Source organism: Microcebus murinus, unplaced genomic scaffold, assembly GCF_040939455.1.
Source record: "Microcebus murinus isolate Inina unplaced genomic scaffold, M.murinus_Inina_mat1.0 scaf019_hap2_Mmur4.0, whole genome shotgun sequence".
NCBI lineage: Eukaryota > Metazoa > Chordata > Mammalia > Primates > Cheirogaleidae > Microcebus > Microcebus murinus.
The window spans coordinates 335607-356035 of NW_027438965.1; the positions used below are offsets into that span (position 1 = coordinate 335607).

The 20429-nt window shown below is 63.4% G+C and overlaps 6 non-coding genes across 6 annotated transcripts; all 6 read right to left on the minus strand.

The window, feature by feature from the left end:
* Window positions 1–738: 738 nt before the first annotated feature.
* On the minus strand, window positions 739–857 carry LOC142867649 (5S ribosomal RNA). The gene has a single exon (XR_012917003.1). It is a non-coding gene; the product is annotated as a 5S ribosomal RNA (ribosomal RNA).
* A 3533-nt stretch (window positions 858–4390) lies between these two features.
* On the minus strand, window positions 4391–4509 carry LOC142867650 (5S ribosomal RNA). The gene has a single exon (XR_012917005.1). It is a non-coding gene; the product is annotated as a 5S ribosomal RNA (ribosomal RNA).
* Window positions 4510–8049: 3540 nt separating this feature from the next.
* Window positions 8050–8168, minus strand: LOC142867704 (5S ribosomal RNA). Its single transcript, XR_012917062.1, has one exon. It is a non-coding gene; the product is annotated as a 5S ribosomal RNA (ribosomal RNA).
* Window positions 8169–11686: 3518 nt separating this feature from the next.
* LOC142867651 (5S ribosomal RNA) lies at window positions 11687–11805 on the minus strand. The gene has a single exon (XR_012917006.1). It is a non-coding gene; the product is annotated as a 5S ribosomal RNA (ribosomal RNA).
* Window positions 11806–15347: 3542 nt separating this feature from the next.
* On the minus strand, window positions 15348–15466 carry LOC142867653 (5S ribosomal RNA). Its single transcript, XR_012917008.1, has one exon. It is a non-coding gene; the product is annotated as a 5S ribosomal RNA (ribosomal RNA).
* Window positions 15467–19010: 3544 nt separating this feature from the next.
* On the minus strand, window positions 19011–19129 carry LOC142867654 (5S ribosomal RNA). The gene has a single exon (XR_012917009.1). It is a non-coding gene; the product is annotated as a 5S ribosomal RNA (ribosomal RNA).
* Between the last annotated feature and the right edge of the window lie 1300 nt (window positions 19130–20429).

The window sequence follows — 20429 nt, forward strand, 5'->3', positions numbered from 1 at the left end:
GCATACACCTCCATTAGGAACGGGGTGGGTGCGCACCGACTGGGGGATGGGCGCACTTGAGGCTCTGACCCGAGGGGGGAGGCTGGGAGAGGGCAACGTACCCGACCTTAACATTGGTACCCCCACAATACGCTGGAACAACATCAGAGGTAAATGAATAAGAACACAGGGGGGAGGGGGGCACGGGCAACACATGTCACCTTAATACTTGGACTCCCATCATCTGCTTGAAAAGAGAGAGAAAAGAAAATGCAATCATAGAGATAAGAGACACTTTTTAAACATAATGAATCCGAAGAGAAAAGTAAAAGGAGGCCTGTGGAGCAGGTCTGGGTGTGACTCCGGATCCCCCAACATCAGGTGCCACCACCAAAGATTCCTACGTGTAGCCCATAGAACCCCAAAAGCAACGGGACGAGTTCTGGTCACATACTCCCTCAAAATGACATCCTGGCCTTCTTCTGGAACTCCCTCCCCTCTCAGACTCTCAAGGTTTCCTCCAGCGTGTCGGTTCCCACAGAGCAGACCTTTGGTCTGAGACCTGACAGTCCAGAAGCCACGCATGCTGCCGCGTGACGGCGGTGTCGCGGCTTGGGACAAGAGGAGGCCCCACGGTGCGGGCTGGGGCGCCAGGCACCGCGGCGGGCGCTGAGGGTGGGGGTGACCCCACCCCGGGCCGCCGACTCGCTCCCAGAAAGGGGACAGAACAAGAGGCAAAACAAAAAAAAAAAAAGAAGAAGCCTACGGCACCCGGTATTCCCAGGCGGTCTCCCATCCAAGTACTAACCAGGCCCGACCCTGCTTAGCTTCCGAGACCAGACGAGATCGGGCGCGTTCAGGGTGGTGTGGCCCTAGACGGCGGAGGGCGCCCCTGCCCCGCTCAAGAAGCCGAGCCTCTCTGCGCTTCCCCGCCGCCTCCTCCCCCCGCCCCAGGCCCCGCGCCGGCGCTGACCCGCACCGGGCCGGGCCTGTTGAGTTCACCGGCCGGGTCCGGCGGGCTCCGAGGGACGGGGGTGACAGGCGGGGCGGGGCGGGGCGGGGCGGGCAGGGAGCGGCGGGCCGGGGTGGGGGGCTGTCTCTCTATACACACACACACACACACACACACACACACACACTCACACTCACACTCACTCACTCACACTCACACAAGATGCGCCTCCACGGCTGGACTCGCCAAGGTGGAGACCTTCCAGCCCCCTTCCTCTCCTCGCCTGGCCCACCCCCAGCTCGTGGCCGCCGCCGCCGCCGCCGCCGCCGATTGCGCACGCGCGGGTCGCCCGCCCTTTGACCCCAGGCAGGGGCCGCCATCCCCGACAACCCCTTTCAGCTGCGCCCCCCACCCTGTGGGTGGGCTGCCGCCTATTCCCCCGGGCCCGGGCTGGGGCACAGCGCATGGGGGAGGGGAGCGAGTGTATGGGGCGTCTCTCTCTCTCTCTAGGGATGTGTCCCATGGGTGGGGTGGCGTGGTTTGTGGGGCGCTGAAGAAATCAGTCCCCTCCATCTCCTACCTCTGGAAAACGCCCAAGCCCTTGGAGAACTGCCGGCAACGCGACCGTGGGGGCCGGGACCCTCCTCTGTGTCCTCCTGTGGCCCAGTCCAAGGGGCCTGGGCCTGGCCGGGGCTGCATTGGACCCCGACCACCCTGGCGTGTGGACTCGCTAAAAATCGGCGATTAGATATTGGATTCCAGCTTCATTGAGGTCATTTCACTAATGAGTGCACCGGAAAGAGTTTCCTAATCCATCTGTGAGGGTGGCAACTGAAAGAGAATTTTAAAGCTGACAGAATAGGCGAGGAAAGGCATAGGAGATTTCCACACCCAGTAAGGAAGCCTTTCCCGAAATGGAAGAAAGAAACGAGCAAACAGAAACACCGGTAGCCCGCCAGGATCAGAGTCTGCCCCCGAGAGAAAGTACCCTGACCAGGTTCACCCGTGGGTGGGTGGCGAGCTAGCGGCATTCAGAAGAGCGAGGCCCGCAGTCTGTGCAGAAGACACCTGCACTCGGGTGTGTGTGGCGGCACGATTCACAAGCAGCTCCAGATGTTAAGCCAAGGAGAAGCCAGGGAGTTCCCAACGCCCCAGGTGTCCTCAGCCCACGACTGGCTGCTGGGGGAATGCGAAGCCCGGCTCCTTGTCTCAGAGCCCTTGTCTCAGAGCGGGACAACCAGGAGGTGTGACGTACACCCCGGGGTTCCCAGGAGGATCAGGCTGAAGCTGGGACTTGGCCTGAAAGTGTCCCCTCGCATGGCCACCCCCTTCCCCTTCCTGCTCCTCTACTCCTGGTGCCCCTCCATCCAGGGGCCAGACCTTAAAGAGTCACCCGCAAGAGAATCCTGGTCCCAAAGGAGCCTTCTGGGGGACCCGTGCTGAGAGAGGTTGTGGGCATGGCCCGCTGGGGCTCTGCCCGACCCAGGGCTGAGAGATGCAACCTCCCAGCTCTGGGTCCCTGCAGGGGAAGCGTTGGCAAGCACAGGGCCAGTCCTCCAAAGGCCCAGGTGCAGGGAGCCCAGGCCAAGCAGCCTGTGGAAGAAGCCACCCCGGGAACACGACTGCAGGCCACGGCCCTTCCCACCTCCTCCTCCTCCTCCTCCTGCTCCTCCACCCCCCCCCGACCTCCCACCCCCCCACCCCACCCCCCGACATGGCGCAGGGCTCAGAGACACCTCAGACACTTGCTACCCAAAGTGCAAAGGGCATCAGTTGCTCCTCCAAACCCCCCCCCTGCCCAGCAGACCGCGTTGTCCAGCCAGCCCCCGGGCCTCCCTGGGGTGCCCAGCACAAAAGTGCAGACAACCACCGGACCCTCAATCTCAGTTTTCGGATGTTTTTGCCACTCTAAGGACCCGCAGGCCAGCTGGGCCTTCTGGCAGGACAGAGAGCCCCGGAATCCGACGTGGAGAGCTGGGTGTACGTCCCCACGAGGAGGCGGTCCCCACCTCCGCGGCTCTCCCCTTGCGGGGGGGAAAAGCAGCCACGGGGCCTCAGAGAAGACACCAGGCTGGGCGCCCGCCCCACAGTGGGGGCACGTCCCCCGCAGGCCACTTAGCGCCGGCCGCCGGCCGGCGGACGGTTGGGTGGCGCGAGACGCTGCGGCCGCCCTGCTACCGGGTTCCTGGGAGGGCGTCCTGGAACCAGCGTCCACACCAAGCCCTTGGAAGGCCCAGGCGACGGAGGAGCCCCGTCAGGCAGGGGCCGAGGACGGTGACGGCCCGGGCGGGGAGGAGCGTGTCAGGCAGGGGCAGAGGACGGTGACAGGTGACAGGCCGGGCGGGAAGGAGTCAGGCAGGGGCCGAGGAGGAGACGGGCTGGGTAAGGGTTAGGGTTAGAGTCAGGGCACAAGTCACAATCGCAAAGACCTGGAAGCGACCCGAGTGCCCATCGACCCACGAGTGCGTAAATGAAATGTGGCGCGTGGACACCACGGAGTGCTATTCAGCTAGGAGGAGCAGCGGTGAGAGGGCACCTCTCGTGGTTCTCCTGGCCAGAGCTGGAACCCGTTCCAGTAAGCCAGGTAGCCCAAGAATGGACACACGAGCACCACGTGCTCGCGCTCACCAGCAAATGGGTACGAACCGATGGACACCTAAGTGGACACAGAGGAATCACCTTCATCGGGTGGGTGTCGGGCGGGTGGGGGGAGGGGATGGGCATACACCTCCATTAGGAACGGGGTGGGTGCGCACCGACTGGGGGATGGGCGCACTTGAGGCTCTGACCCGAGGGGGGAGGCTGGGAGAGGGCAACGTACCCGACCTTAACATTGGTACCCCCACAATACGCTGGAACAACATCAGAGGTAAATGAATAAGAACACAGGGGGGAGGGGGGCACGGGCAACACATGTCACCTTAATACTTGGACTCCCATCATCTGCTTGAAAAGAGAGAGAAAAGAAAATGCAATCATAGAGATAAGAGACACTTTTTAAACATAATGAATCCGAAGAGAAAAGTAAAAGGAGGCCTGTGGAGCAGGTCTGGGTGTGACTCCGGATCCCCCAACATCAGGTGCCACCACCAAAGATTCCTACGTGTAGCCCATAGAACCCCAAAAGCAACGGGACGAGTTCTGGTCACATACTCCCTCAAAATGACATCCTGGCCTTCTTCTGGAACTCCCTCCCCTCTCAGACTCTCAAGGTTTCCTCCAGCGTGTCGGTTCCCACAGAGCAGACCTTTGGTCTGAGACCTGACAGTCCAGAAGCCACGCATGCTGCCGCGTGACGGCGGTGTCGCGGCTTGGGACAAGAGGAGGCCCCACGGTGCGGGCTGGGGCGCCAGGCACCGCGGCGGGCGCTGAGGGTGGGGGTGACCCCACCCCGGGCCGCCGACTCGCTCCCAGAAAGGGGACAGAACAAGAGGCAAAACAAAAAAAAAAAAAAGAAGAAGCCTACGGCACCCGGTATTCCCAGGCGGTCTCCCATCCAAGTACTAACCAGGCCCGACCCTGCTTAGCTTCCGAGACCAGACGAGATCGGGCGCGTTCAGGGTGGTGTGGCCCTAGACGGCGGAGGGCGCCCCTGCCCCGCTCAAGAAGCCGAGCCTCTCTGCGCTTCCCCGCCGCCTCCTCCCCCCGCCCCAGGCCCCGCGCCGGCGCTGACCCGCACCGGGCCGGGCCTGTTGAGTTCACCGGCCGGGTCCGGCGGGCTCCGAGGGACGGGGGTGACAGGCGGGGCGGGGCGGGGCGGGCAGGGAGCGGCGGGCCGGGGTGGGGGGCTGTCTCTCTATACACACACACACACACACACACACACACACACTCACACTCACACTCACTCACTCACACTCACACAAGATGCGCCTCCACGGCTGGACTCGCCAAGGTGGAGACCTTCCAGCCCCCTTCCTCTCCTCGCCTGGCCCACCCCCAGCTCGTGGCCGCCGCCGCCGCCGCTGCCGCCGCCGCCGCCGATTGCGCACGCGCGGGTCGCCCGCCCTTTGACGACAGGCAGGGGCCGCCATCCCCGACAACCCCTTTCAGCTGCGCCCCCCACCCTGTGGGTGGGCTGCCGCCTATTCCCCCGGGCCCGGGCTGGGGCACAGCGCATGGGGGAGGGGAGCGAGTGTATGGGGCGTCTCTCTCTCTCTCTAGGGATGTGTCCCATGGGTGGGGTGGCGTGGTTTGTGGGGCGCTGAAGAAATCAGTCCCCTCCATCTCCTACCTCTGGAAAACGCCCAAGCCCTTGGAGAACTGCCGGCAACGCGACCGTGGGGGCCGGGACCCTCCTCTGTGTCCTCCTGTGGCCCAGTCCAAGGGGCCTGGGCCTGGCCGGGGCTGCATTGGACCCCGACCACCCTGGCGTGTGGACTCGCTAAAAATCGGCGATTAGATATTGGATTCCAGCTTCATTGAGGTCATTTCACTAATGAGTGCACCGGAAAGAGTTTCCTAATCCATCTGTGAGGGTGGCAACTGAAAGAGAATTTTAAAGCTGACAGAATAGGCGAGGAAAGGCATAGGAGATTTCCACACCCAGTAAGGAAGCCTTTCCCGAAATGGAAGAAAGAAACGAGCAAACAGAAACACCGGTAGCCCGCCAGGATCAGAGTCTGCCCCCGAGAGAAAGTACCCTGACCAGGTTCACCCGTGGGTGGGTGGCGAGCTAGCGGCATTCAGAAGAGCGAGGCCCGCAGTCTGTGCAGAAGACACCTGCACTCGGGTGTGTGTGGCGGCACGATTCACAAGCAGCTCCAGATGTTAAGCCAAGGAGAAGCCAGGGAGTTCCCAACGCCCCAGGTGTCCTCAGCCCACGACTGGCTGCTGGGGGAATGCGAAGCCCGGCTCCTTGTCTCAGAGCCCTTGTCTCAGAGCGGGACAACCAGGAGGTGTGACGTACACCCCGGGGTTCCCAGGAGGATCAGGCTGAAGCTGGGACTTGGCCTGAAAGTGTCCCCTCGCATGGCCACCCCCTTCCCCTTCCTGCTCCTCTACTCCTGGTGCCCCTCCATCCAGGGGCCAGACCTTAAAGAGTCACCCGCAAGAGAATCCTGGTCCCAAAGGAGCCTTCTGGGGGACCCGTGCTGAGAGAGGTTGTGGGCATGGCCCGCTGGGGCTCTGCCCGACCCAGGGCTGAGAGATGCAACCTCCCAGCTCTGGGTCCCTGCAGGGGAAGCGTTGGCAAGCACAGGGCCAGTCCTCCAAAGGCCCAGGTGCAGGGAGCCCAGGCCAAGCAGCCTGTGGAAGAAGCCACCCCGGGAACACGACTGCAGGCCACGGCCCTTCCCACCTCCTCCTCCTCCTCCTCCTGCTCCTCCACCCCCCCCCGACCTCCCACCCCCCCACCCCACCCCCCGACATGGCGCAGGGCTCAGAGACACCTCAGACACTTGCTACCCAAAGTGCAAAGGGCATCAGTTGCTCCTCCAAACTCCCCCCCTGCCCAGCAGACCGCGTTGTCCAGCCAGCCCCCGGGCCTCCCTGGGGTGCCCAGCACAAAAGTGCAGACAACCACCGGACCCTCAATCTCAGTTTTCGGATGTTTTTGCCACTCTAAGGACCCGCAGGCCAGCTGGGCCTTCTGGCAGGACAGAGAGCCCCGGAATCCGACGTGGAGAGCTGGGTGTACGTCCCCACGAGGAGGCGGTCCCCACCTCCGCGGCTCTCCCCTTGCGGGGGGGAAAAGCAGCCACGGGGCCTCAGAGAAGACACCAGGCTGGGCGCCCGCCCCACAGTGGGGGCACGTCCCCCGCAGGCCACTTAGCGCCGGCCGCCGGCCGGCGGACGGTTGGGTGGCGCGAGACGCTGCGGCCGCCCTGCTACCGGGTTCCTGGGAGGGCGTCCTGGAACCAGCGTCCACACCAAGCCCTTGGAAGGCCCAGGCGACGGAGGAGCCCCGTCAGGCAGGGGCCGAGGACGGTGACGGCCCGGGCGGGGAGGAGCGTGTCAGGCAGGGGCAGAGGACGGTGACAGGTGACAGGCCGGGCGGGAAGGAGTCAGTCAGGCAGGGGCCGAGGAGGAGACGGGCTGGGTAAGGGTTAGGGTTAGAGTCAGGGCACAAGTCACAATCGCAAAGACCTGGAAGCGACCCGAGTGCCCATCGACCCACGAGTGCGTAAATGAAATGTGGCGCGTGGACACCACGGAGTGCTATTCAGCTAGGAGGAGCAGCGGTGAGAGGGCACCTCTCGTGGTTCTCCTGGCCAGAGCTGGAACTCGTTCCAGTAAGCCAGGTAGCCCAAGAATGGACACACGAGCACCACGTGCTCGCGCTCACCAGCAAATGGGTACGAACCGATGGACACCTAAGTGGACACAGAGGAATCACCTTCATCGGGTGGGTGTCGGGCGGGTGGGGGGAGGGGATGGGCATACACCTCCATTAGGAACGGGGTGGGTGCGCACCGACTGGGGGATGGGCGCACTTGAGGCTCTGACCCGAGGGGAGAGGCTGGGAGAGGGCAACGTACCCGACCTTAACATTGGTACCCCCACAATACGCTGGAACAACATCAGAGGTAAATGAATAAGAACACAGGGGGGAGGGGGGCACGGGCAACACATGTCACCTTAATACTTGGACTCCCATCATCTGCTTGAAAAGAGAGAGAAAAGAAAATGCAATCATAGAGATAAGAGACACTTTTTAAACATAATGAATCCGAAGAGAAAAGTAAAAGGAGGCCTGTGGAGCAGGTCTGGGTGTGACTCCGGATCCCCCAACATCAGGTGCCACCACCAAAGATTCCTACGTGTAGCCCATAGAACCCCAAAAGCAACGGGACGAGTTCTGGTCACATACTCCCTCAAAATGACATCCTGGCCTTCTTCTGGAACTCCCTCCCCTCTCAGACTCTCAAGGTTTCCTCCAGCGTGTCGGTTCCCACAGAGCAGACCTTTGGTCTGAGACCTGACAGTCCAGAAGCCACGCATGCTGCCGCGTGACGGCGGTGTCGCGGCTTGGGACAAGAGGAGGCCCCACGGTGCGGGCTGGGGCGCCAGGCACCGCGGCGGGCGCTGAGGGTGGGGGTGACCCCCACCCCGGGCCGCCGACTCGCTCCCAGAAAGGGGACAGAACAAGAGGCAAAACAAAACAAAAAAAAAGAAGAAGCCTACGGCACCCGGTATTCCCAGGCGGTCTCCCATCCAAGTACTAACCAGGCCCGACCCTGCTTAGCTTCCGAGACCAGACGAGATCGGGCGCGTTCAGGGTGGTGTGGCCCCTGCCCCGCTCAAGAAGCCGAGCCTCTCTGCGCTTCCCCGCCGCCTCCTCCCCCCGCCCCAGGCCCCGCGCCGGCGCTGACCCGCACCGGGCCGGGCCTGTTGAGTTCACCGGCCGGGTCCGGCGGGCTCCGAGGGACGGGGGTGACAGGCGGGGCGGGGCGGGGCGGGGCGGGCAGGGAGCGGCGGGCCGGGGTGGGGGGCTGTCTCTCTATACACACACACACACACACACACACACACACACTCACACTCACACTCACTCACTCACACTCACACAAGATGCGCCTCCACGGCTGGACTCGCCAAGGTGGAGACCTTCCAGCCCCCTTCCTCTCCTCGCCTGGCCCACCCCCAGCTCGTGGCCGCCGCCGCCGCCGCCGCCGCCGCCGATTGCGCACGCGCGGGTCGCCCGCCCTTTGACCCCAGGCAGGGGCCGCCATCCCCGACAACCCCTTTCAGCTGCGCCCCCCACCCTGTGGGTGGGCTGCCGCCTATTCCCCCGGGCCCGGGCTGGGGCACAGCGCATGGGGGAGGGGAGCGAGTGTATGGGGCGTCTCTCTCTCTCTCTAGGGATGTGTCCCATGGGTGGGGTGGCGTGGTTTGTGGGGCGCTGAAGAAATCAGTCCCCTCCATCTCCTACCTCTGGAAAACGCCCAAGCCCTTGGAGAACTGCCGGCAACGCGACCGTGGGGGCCGGGACCCTCCTCTGTGTCCTCCTGTGGCCCAGTCCAAGGGGCCTGGGCCTGGCCGGGGCTGCATTGGACCCCGACCACCCTGGCGTGTGGACTCGCTAAAAATCGGTGATTAGATATTGGATTCCAGCTTCATTGAGGTCATTTCACTAATGAGTGCACCGGAAAGAGTTTCCTAATCCATCTGTGAGGGTGGCAACTGAAAGAGAATTTTAAAGCTGACAGAATAGGCGAGGAAAGGCATAGGAGATTTCCACACCCAGTAAGGAAGCCTTTCCCGAAATGGAAGAAAGAAACGAGCAAACAGAAACACCGGTAGCCCGCCAGGATCAGAGTCTGCCCCCGAGAGAAAGTACCCTGACCAGGTTCACCCGTGGGTGGGTGGCGAGCTAGCGGCATTCAGAAGAGCGAGGCCCGCAGTCTGTGCAGAAGACACCTGCACTCGGGTGTGTGTGGCGGCACGATTCACAAGCAGCTCCAGATGTTAAGCCAAGGAGAAGCCAGGGAGTTCCCAACGCCCCAGGTGTCCTCAGCCCACGACTGGCTGCTGGGGGAATGCGAAGCCCGGCTCCTTGTCTCAGAGCCCTTGTCTCAGAGCGGGACAACCAGGAGGTGTGACGTACACCCCGGGGTTCCCAGGAGGATCAGGCTGAAGCTGGGACTTGGCCTGAAAGTGTCCCCTCGCATGGCCACCCCCTTCCCCTTCCTGCTCCTCTACTCCTGGTGCCCCTCCATCCAGGGGCCAGACCTTAAAGAGTCACCCGCAAGAGAATCCTGGTCCCAAAGGAGCCTTCTGGGGGACCCGTGCTGAGAGAGGTTGTGGGCATGGCCCGCTGGGGCTCTGCCCGACCCAGGGCTGAGAGATGCAACCTCCCAGCTCTGGGTCCCTGCAGGGGAAGCGTTGGCAAGCACAGGGCCAGTCCTCCAAAGGCCCAGGTGCAGGGAGCCCAGGCCAAGCAGCCTGTGGAAGAAGCCACCCCGGGAACACGACTGCAGGCCACGGCCCTTCCCACCTCCTCCTCCTCCTCCTCCTGCTCCTCCACCCCCCCCCGACCTCCCACCCCCCCACCCCACCCCCCGACATGGCGCAGGGCTCAGAGACACCTCAGACACTTGCTACCCAAAGTGCAAAGGGCATCAGTTGCTCCTCCAAACCCCCCCCCTGCCCAGCAGACCGCGTTGTCCAGCCAGCCCCCGGGCCTCCCTGGGGTGCCCAGCACAAAAGTGCAGACAACCACCGGACCCTCAATCTCAGTTTTCGGATGTTTTTGCCACTCTAAGGACCCGCAGGCCAGCTGGGCCTTCTGGCAGGACAGAGAGCCCCGGAATCCGACGTGGAGAGCTGGGTGTACGTCCCCACGAGGAGGCGGTCCCCACCTCCGCGGCTCTCCCCTTGCGGGGGGGAAAAGCAGCCACGGGGCCTCAGAGAAGACACCAGGCTGGGCGCCCGCCCCACAGTGGGGGCACGTCCCCCGCAGGCCACTTAGCGCCGGCCGCCGGCCGGCGGACGGTTGGGTGGCGCGAGACGCTGCGGCCGCCCTGCTACCGGGTTCCTGGGAGGGCGTCCTGGAACCAGCGTCCACACCAAGCCCTTGGAAGGCCCAGGCGACGGAGGAGCCCCGTCAGGCAGGGGCCGAGGACGGTGACGGCCCGGGCGGGGAGGAGCGTGTCAGGCAGGGGCAGAGGACGGTGACAGGTGACAGGCCGGGCGGGAAGGAGTCAGTCAGGCAGGGGCCGAGGAGGAGACGGGCTGGGTAAGGGTTAGGGTTAGAGTCAGGGCACAAGTCACAATCGCAAAGACCTGGAAGCGACCCGAGTGCCCATCGACCCACGAGTGCGTAAATGAAATGTGGCGCGTGGACACCACGGAGTGCTATTCAGCTAGGAGGAGCAGCGGTGAGAGGGCACCTCTCGTGGTTCTCCTGGCCAGAGCTGGAACCCGTTCCAGTAAGCCAGGTAGCCCAAGAATGGACACACGAGCACCACGTGCTCGCGCTCACCAGCAAATGGGTACGAACCGATGGACACCTAAGTGGACACAGAGGAATCACCTTCATCGGGTGGGTGTCGGGCGGGTGGGGGGAGGGGATGGGCATACACCTCCATTAGGAACGGGGTGGGTGCGCACCGACTGGGGGATGGGCGCACTTGAGGCTCTGACCCGAGGGGGGAGGCTGGGAGAGGGCAACGTACCCGACCTTAACATTGGTACCCCCACAATACGCTGGAACAACATCAGAGGTAAATGAATAAGAACACAGGGGGGAGGGGGGCACGGGCAACACATGTCACCTTAATACTTGGACTCCCATCATCTGCTTGAAAAGAGAGAGAAAAGAAAATGCAATCATAGAGATAAGAGACACTTTTTAAACATAATGAATCCGAAGAGAAAAGTAAAAGGAGGCCTGTGGAGCAGGTCTGGGTGTGACTCCGGATCCCCCAACATCAGGTGCCACCACCAAAGATTCCTACGTGTAGCCCATAGAACCCCAAAAGCAACGGGACGAGTTCTGGTCACATACTCCCTCAAAATGACATCCTGGCCTTCTTCTGGAACTCCCTCCCCTCTCAGACTCTCAAGGTTTCCTCCAGCGTGTCGGTTCCCACAGAGCAGACCTTTGGTCTGAGACCTGACAGTCCAGAAGCCACGCATGCTGCCGCGTGACGGCGGTGTCGCGGCTTGGGACAAGAGGAGGCCCCACGGTGCGGGCTGGGGCGCCAGGCACCGCGGCGGGCGCTGAGGGTGGGGGTGACCCCACCCCGGGCCGCCGACTCGCTCCCAGAAAGGGGACAGAACAAGAGGCAAAACAAAAAAAAAAAAAGAAGAAGCCTACGGCACCCGGTATTCCCAGGCGGTCTCCCATCCAAGTACTAACCAGGCCCGACCCTGCTTAGCTTCCGAGACCAGACGAGATCGGGCGCGTTCAGGGTGGTGTGGCCCTAGACGGCGGAGGGCGCCCCTGCCCCGCTCAAGAAGCCGAGCCTCTCTGCGCTTCCCCGCCGCCTCCTCCCCCCGCCCCAGGCCCCGCGCCGGCGCTGACCCGCACCGGGCCGGGCCTGTTGAGTTCACCGGCCGGGTCCGGCGGGCTCCGAGGGACGGGGGTGACAGGCGGGGCGGGGCGGGGCGGGGCGGGGCGGGCAGGGAGCGGCGGGCCGGGGTGGGGGGCTGTCTCTCTATACACACACACACACACACACACACACACACACTCACACTCACACTCACTCACTCACACTCACACAAGATGCGCCTCCACGGCTGGACTCGCCAAGGTGGAGACCTTCCAGCCCCCTTCCTCTCCTCGCCTGGCCCACCCCCAGCTCGTGGCCGCCGCCGCCGCCGCCGCCGCCGCCGATTGCGCACGCGCGGGTCGCCCGCCCTTTGACCCCAGGCAGGGGCCGCCATCCCCGACAACCCCTTTCAGCTGCGCCCCCCACCCTGTGGGTGGGCTGCCGCCTATTCCCCCGGGCCCGGGCTGGGGCACAGCGCATGGGGGAGGGGAGCGAGTGTATGGGGCGTCTCTCTCTCTCTCTAGGGATGTGTCCCATGGGTGGGGTGGCGTGGTTTGTGGGGCGCTGAAGAAATCAGTCCCCTCCATCTCCTACCTCTGGAAAACGCCCAAGCCCTTGGAGAACTGCCGGCAACGCGACCGTGGGGGCCGGGACCCTCCTCTGTGTCCTCCTGTGGCCCAGTCCAAGGGGCCTGGGCCTGGCCGGGGCTGCATTGGACCCCGACCACCCTGGCGTGTGGACTCGCTAAAAATCGGCGATTAGATATTGGATTCCAGCTTCATTGAGGTCATTTCACTAATGAGTGCACCGGAAAGAGTTTCCTAATCCATCTGTGAGGGTGGCAACTGAAAGAGAATTTTAAAGCTGACAGAATAGGCGAGGAAAGGCATAGGAGATTTCCACACCCAGTAAGGAAGCCTTTCCCGAAATGGAAGAAAGAAACGAGCAAACAGAAACACCGGTAGCCCGCCAGGATCAGAGTCTGCCCCCGAGAGAAAGTACCCTGACCAGGTTCACCCGTGGGTGGGTGGCGAGCTAGCGGCATTCAGAAGAGCGAGGCCCGCAGTCTGTGCAGAAGACACCTGCACTCGGGTGTGTGTGGCGGCACGATTCACAAGCAGCTCCAGATGTTAAGCCAAGGAGAAGCCAGGGAGTTCCCAACGCCCCAGGTGTCCTCAGCCCACGACTGGCTGCTGGGGGAATGCGAAGCCCGGCTCCTTGTCTCAGAGCCCTTGTCTCAGAGCGGGACAACCAGGAGGTGTGACGTACACCCCGGGGTTCCCAGGAGGATCAGGCTGAAGCTGGGACTTGGCCTGAAAGTGTCCCCTCGCATGGCCACCCCCTTCCCCTTCCTGCTCCTCTACTCCTGGTGCCCCTCCATCCAGGGGCCAGACCTTAAAGAGTCACCCGCAAGAGAATCCTGGTCCCAAAGGAGCCTTCTGGGGGACCCGTGCTGAGAGAGGTTGTGGGCATGGCCCGCTGGGGCTCTGCCCGACCCAGGGCTGAGAGATGCAACCTCCCAGCTCTGGGTCCCTGCAGGGGAAGCGTTGGCAAGCACAGGGCCAGTCCTCCAAAGGCCCAGGTGCAGGGAGCCCAGGCCAAGCAGCCTGTGGAAGAAGCCACCCCGGGAACACGACTGCAGGCCACGGCCCTTCCCACCTCCTCCTCCTCCTCCTCCTGCTCCTCCACCCCCCCCCGACCTCCCACCCCCCCACCCCACCCCCCGACATGGCGCAGGGCTCAGAGACACCTCAGACACTTGCTACCCAAAGTGCAAAGGGCATCAGTTGCTCCTCCAAACCCCCCCCCTGCCCAGCAGACCGCGTTGTCCAGCCAGCCCCCGGGCCTCCCTGGGGTGCCCAGCACAAAAGTGCAGACAACCACCGGACCCTCAATCTCAGTTTTCGGATGTTTTTGCCACTCTAAGGACCCGCAGGCCAGCTGGGCCTTCTGGCAGGACAGAGAGCCCCGGAATCCGACGTGGAGAGCTGGGTGTACGTCCCCACGAGGAGGCGGTCCCCACCTCCGCGGCTCTCCCCTTGCGGGGGGGAAAAGCAGCCACGGGGCCTCAGAGAAGACACCAGGCTGGGCGCCCGCCCCACAGTGGGGGCACGTCCCCCGCAGGCCACTTAGCGCCGGCCGCCGGCCGGCGGACGGTTGGGTGGCGCGAGACGCTGCGGCCGCCCTGCTACCGGGTTCCTGGGAGGGCGTCCTGGAACCAGCGTCCACACCAAGCCCTTGGAAGGCCCAGGCGACGGAGGAGCCCCGTCAGGCAGGGGCCGAGGACGGTGACGGCCCGGGCGGGGAGGAGCGTGTCAGGCAGGGGCAGAGGACGGTGACAGGTGACAGGCCGGGCGGGAAGGAGTCAGTCAGGCAGGGGCCGAGGAGGAGACGGGCTGGGTAAGGGTTAGGGTTAGAGTCAGGGCACAAGTCACAATCGCAAAGACCTGGAAGCGACCCGAGTGCCCATCGACCCACGAGTGCGTAAATGAAATGTGGCGCGTGGACACCACGGAGTGCTATTCAGCTAGGAGGAGCAGCGGTGAGAGGGCACCTCTCGTGGTTCTCCTGGCCAGAGCTGGAACCCGTTCCAGTAAGCCAGGTAGCCCAAGAATGGACACACGAGCACCACGTGCTCGCGCTCACCAGCAAATGGGTACGAACCGATGGACACCTAAGTGGACACAGAGGAATCACCTTCATCGGGTGGGTGTCGGGCGGGTGGGGGGAGGGGATGGGCATACACCTCCATTAGGAACGGGGTGGGTGCGCACCGACTGGGGGATGGGCGCACTTGAGGCTCTGACCCGAGGGGGGAGGCTGGGAGAGGGCAACGTACCCGACCTTAACATTGGTACCCCCACAATACGCTGGAACAACATCAGAGGTAAATGAATAAGAACACAGGGGGGAGGGGGGCACGGGCAACACATGTCACCTTAATACTTGGACTCCCATCATCTGCTTGAAAAGAGAGAGAAAAGAAAATGCAATCATAGAGATAAGAGACACTTTTTAAACATAATGAATCCGAAGAGAAAAGTAAAAGGAGGCCTGTGGAGCAGGTCTGGGTGTGACTCCGGATCCCCCAACATCAGGTGCCACCACCAAAGATTCCTACGTGTAGCCCATAGAACCCCAAAAGCAACGGGACGAGTTCTGGTCACATACTCCCTCAAAATGACATCCTGGCCTTCTTCTGGAACTCCCTCCCCTCTCAGACTCTCAAGGTTTCCTCCAGCGTGTCGGTTCCCACAGAGCAGACCTTTGGTCTGAGACCTGACAGTCCAGAAGCCACGCATGCTGCCGCGTGACGGCGGTGTCGCGGCTTGGGACAAGAGGAGGCCCCACGGTGCGGGCTGGGGCGCCAGGCACCGCGGCGGGCGCTGAGGGTGGGGGTGACCCCACCCCGGGCCGCCGACTCGCTCCCAGAAAGGGGACAGAACAAGAGGCAAAACAAAAAAAAAAAAAGAAGAAGCCTACGGCACCCGGTATTCCCAGGCGGTCTCCCATCCAAGTACTAACCAGGCCCGACCCTGCTTAGCTTCCGAGACCAGACGAGATCGGGCGCGTTCAGGGTGGTGTGGCCCTAGACGGCGGAGGGCGCCCCTGCCCCGCTCAAGAAGCCGAGCCTCTCTGCGCTTCCCCGCCGCCTCCTCCCCCCGCCCCAGGCCCCGCGCCGGCGCTGACCCGCACCGGGCCGGGCCTGTTGAGTTCACCGGCCGGGTCCGGCGGGCTCCGAGGGACGGGGGTGACAGGCGGGGCGGGGCGGGGCGGGGCGGGGCGGGCAGGGAGCGGCGGGCCGGGGTGGGGGGCTGTCTCTCTATACACACACACACACACACACACACACACACACTCACACTCACACTCACTCACTCACACTCACACAAGATGCGCCTCCACGGCTGGACTCGCCAAGGTGGAGACCTTCCAGCCCCCTTCCTCTCCTCGCCTGGCCCACCCCCAGCTCGTGGCCGCCGCCGCCGCCGCCGCCGCCGCCGATTGCGCACGCGCGGGTCGCCCGCCCTTTGACCCCAGGCAGGGGCCGCCATCCCCGACAACCCCTTTCAGCTGCGCCCCCCACCCTGTGGGTGGGCTGCCGCCTATTCCCCCGGGCCCGGGCTGGGGCACAGCGCATGGGGGAGGGGAGCGAGTGTATGGGGCGTCTCTCTCTCTCTCTAGGGATGTGTCCCATGGGTGGGGTGGCGTGGTTTGTGGGGCGCTGAAGAAATCAGTCCCCTCCATCTCCTACCTCTGGAAAACGCCCAAGCCCTTGGAGAACTGCCGGCAACGCGACCGTGGGGGCCGGGACCCTCCTCTGTGTCCTCCTGTGGCCCAGTCCAAGGGGCCTGGGCCTGGCCGGGGCTGCATTGGACCCCGACCACCCTGGCGTGTGGACTCGCTAAAAATCGGCGATTAGATATTGGATTCCAGCTTCATTGAGGTCATTTCACTAATGAGTGCACCGGAAAGAGTTTCCTAATCCATCTGTGAGGGTGGCAACTGAAAGAGAATTTTAAAGCTGACAGAATAGGCGAGGAAAGGCATAGGAGATTTCCACACCCAGTAAGGAAGCCTTTCCCGAAATGGAAGAAAGAAACGAGCAAACAGAAACACCGGTAGCCCGCCAGGATCAGAGTCTGCCCCCGAGAGAAAGTACCCTGACCAGGTTCACCCGTGGGTGGGTGGCGAGCTAGCGGCATTCAGAAGAGCGAGGCCCGCAGTCTGTGCAGAAGACACCTGCACTCGGGTGTGTGTGGCGGCACGATTCACAAGCAGCTCCAGATGTTAAGCCAAGGAGAAGCCAGGGAGTTCCCAACGCCCCAGGTGTCCTCAGCCCACGACTGGCTGCTGGGGGAATGCGAAGCCCGGCTCCTTGTCTCAGAGCCCTTGTCTCAGAGCGGGACAACCAGGAGGTGTGACGTACACCCCGGGGTTCCCAGGAGGATCAGGCTGAAGCTGGGACTTGGCCTGAAAGTGTCCCCTCGCATGGCCACCCCCTTCCCCTTCCTGCTCCTCTACTCCTGGTGCCCCTCCATCCAGGGGCCAGACCTTAAAGAGTCACCCGCAAGAGAATCCTGGTCCCAAAGGAGCCTTCTGGGGGACCCGTGCTGAGAGAGGTTGTGGGCATGGCCCGCTGGGGCTCTGCCCGACCCAGGGCTGAGAGATGCAACCTCCCAGCTCTGGGTCCCTGCAGGGGAAGCGTTGGCAAGCACAGGGCCAGTCCTCCAAAGGCCCAGGTGCAGGGAGCCCAGGCCAAGCAGCCTGTGGAAGAAGCCACCCCGGGAACACGACTGCAGGCCACGGCCCTTCCCACCTCCTCCTCCTCCTCCTCCTGCTCCTCCACCCCCCCCCGACCTCCCACCCCCCCACCCCACCCCCCGACATGGCGCAGGGCTCAGAGACACCTCAGACACTTGCTACCCAAAGTGCAAAGGGCATCAGTTGCTCCTCCAAACCCCCCCCCTGCCCAGCAGACCGCGTTGTCCAGCCAGCCCCCGGGCCTCCCTGGGGTGCCCAGCACAAAAGTGCAGACAACCACCGGACCCTCAATCTCAGTTTTCGGATGTTTTTGCCACTCTAAGGACCCGCAGGCCAGCTGGGCCTTCTGGCAGGACAGAGAGCCCCGGAATCCGACGTGGAGAGCTGGGTGTACGTCCCCACGAGGAGGCGGTCCCCACCTCCGCGGCTCTCCCCTTGCGGGGGGGAAAAGCAGCCACGGGGCCTCAGAGAAGACACCAGGCTGGGCGCCCGCCCCACAGTGGGGGCACGTCCCCCGCAGGCCACTTAGCGCCGGCCGCCGGCCGGCGGACGGTTGGGTGGCGCGAGACGCTGCGGCCGCCCTGCTACCGGGTTCCTGGGAGGGCGTCCTGGAACCAGCGTCCACACCAAGCCCTTGGAAGGCCCAGGCGACGGAGGAGCCCCGTCAGGCAGGGGCCGAGGACGGTGACGGCCCGGGCGGGGAGGAGCGTGTCAGGCAGGGGCAGAGGACGGTGACAGGTGACAGGCCGGGCGGGAAGGAGTCAGTCAGGCAGGGGCCGAGGAGGAGACGGGCTGGGTAAGGGTTAGGGTTAGAGTCAGGGCACAAGTCACAATCGCAAAGACCTGGAAGCGACCCGAGTGCCCATCGACCCACGAGTGCGTAAATGAAATGTGGCGCGTGGACACCACGGAGTGCTATTCAGCTAGGAGGAGCAGCGGTGAGAGGGCACCTCTCGTGGTTCTCCTGGCCAGAGCTGGAACCCGTTCCAGTAAGCCAGGTAGCCCAAGAATGGACACACGAGCACCACGTGCTCGCGCTCACCAGCAAATGGGTACGAACCGATGGACACCTAAGTGGACACAGAGGAATCACCTTCATCGGGTGGGTGTCGGGCGGGTGGGGGGAGGGGATGGGCATACACCTCCATTAGGAACGGGGTGGGTGCGCACCGACTGGGGGATGGGCGCACTTGAGGCTCTGACCCGAGGGGGGAGGCTGGGAGAGGGCAACGTACCCGACCTTAACATTGGTACCCCCACAATACGCTGGAACAACATCAGAGGTAAATGAATAAGAACACAGGGGGGAGGGGGGCACGGGCAACACATGTCACCTTAATACTTGGACTCCCATCATCTGCTTGAAAAGAGAGAGAAAAGAAAATGCAATCATAGAGATAAGAGACACTTTTTAAACATAATGAATCCGAAGAGAAAAGTAAAAGGAGGCCTGTGGAGCAGGTCTGGGTGTGACTCCGGATCCCCCAACATCAGGTGCCACCACCAAAGATTCCTACGTGTAGCCCATAGAACCCCAAAAGCAACGGGACGAGTTCTGGTCACATACTCCCTCAAAATGACATCCTGGCCTTCTTCTGGAACTCCCTCCCCTCTCAGACTCTCAAGGTTTCCTCCAGCGTGTCGGTTCCCACAGAGCAGACCTTTGGTCTGAGACCTGACAGTCCAGAAGCCACGCATGCTGCCGCGTGACGGCGGTGTCGCGGCTTGGGACAAGAGGAGGCCCCACGGTGCGGGCTGGGGCGCCAGGCACCGCGGCGGGCGCTGAGGGTGGGGGTGACCCCCACCCCGGGCCGCCGACTCGCTCCCAGAAAGGGGACAGAACAAGAGGCAAAACAAAAAAAAAAAAAAGAAGAAGCCTACGGCACCCGGTATTCCCAGGCGGTCTCCCATCCAAGTACTAACCAGGCCCGACCCTGCTTAGCTTCCGAGACCAGACGAGATCGGGCGCGTTCAGGGTGGTGTGGCCCTAGACGGCGGAGGGCGCCCCTGCCCCGCTCAAGAAGCCGAGCCTCTCTGCGCTTCCCCGCCGCCTCCTCCCCCCGCCCCAGGCCCCGCGCCGGCGCTGACCCGCACCGGGCCGGGCCTGTTGAGTTCACCGGCCAGGTCCGGCGGGCTCCGAGGGACGGGGGTGACAGGCGGGGCGGGGCGGGCAGGGAGCGGCGGGCCGGGGTGGGGGGCTGTCTCTCTATACACACACACACACACACACACACACACACTCACACTCACTCACTCACACTCACACAAGATGCGCCTCCACGGCTGGACTCGCCAAGGTGGAGACCTTCCAGCCCCCTTCCTCTCCTCGCCTGGCCCACCCCCAGCTCGTGGCCGCCGCCGCCGCCGCCGCCGCCGCCGCCGCCGCCGCCGATTGCGCACGCGCGGGTCGCCCGCCCTTTGACCCCAGGCAGGGGCCGCCATCCCCACAACCCCTTTCAGCTGCGCCCCCCACCCTGTGGGTGGGCTGCCGCCTATTCCCCCGGGCCCGGGCTGGGGCACAGCGCATGGGGGAGGGGAGCGAGTGTATGGGGCGTCTCTCTCTCTCTCTAGGGATGTGTCCCATGGGTGGGGTGGCGTGGTTTGTGGGGCGCTGAAGAAATCAGTCCCCTCCATCTCCTACCTCTGGAAAACGCCCAAGCCCTTGGAGAACTGCCGGCAACGCGACCGTGGGGGCCGGGACCCTCCTCTGGGTCCTCCTGTGGCCCAGTCCAAGGGGCCTGGGCCTGGCCGGGGCTGCATTGGACCCCGACCACCCTGGCGTGTGGACTCGCTAAAAATCGGCGATTAGATATTGGATTCCAGCTTCATTGAGGTCATTTCACTAATGAGTGCACCGGAAAGAGTTTCCTAATCCATCTGTGAGGGTGGCAACTGAAAGAGAATTTTAAAGCTGACAGAATAGGCGAGGAAAGGCATAGGAGATTTCCACACCCAGTAAGGAAGCCTTTCCCGAAATGGAAGAAAGAAACGAGCAAACAGAAACACCGGTAGCCCGCCAGGATCAGAGTCTGCCCCCGAGAGAAAGTACCCTGACCAGGTTCACCCGTGGGTGGGTGGCGAGCTAGCGGCATTCAGAAGAGCGAGGCCCGCAGTCTGTGCAGAAGACACCTGCACTCGGGTGTGTGTGGCGGCACGATTCACAAGCAGCTCCAGATGTTAAGCCAAGGAGAAGCCAGGGAGTTCCCAACGCCCCAGGTGTCCTCAGCCCACGACTGGCTGCTGGGGGAATGCGAAGCCCGGCTCCTTGTCTCAGAGCCCTTGTCTCAGAGCGG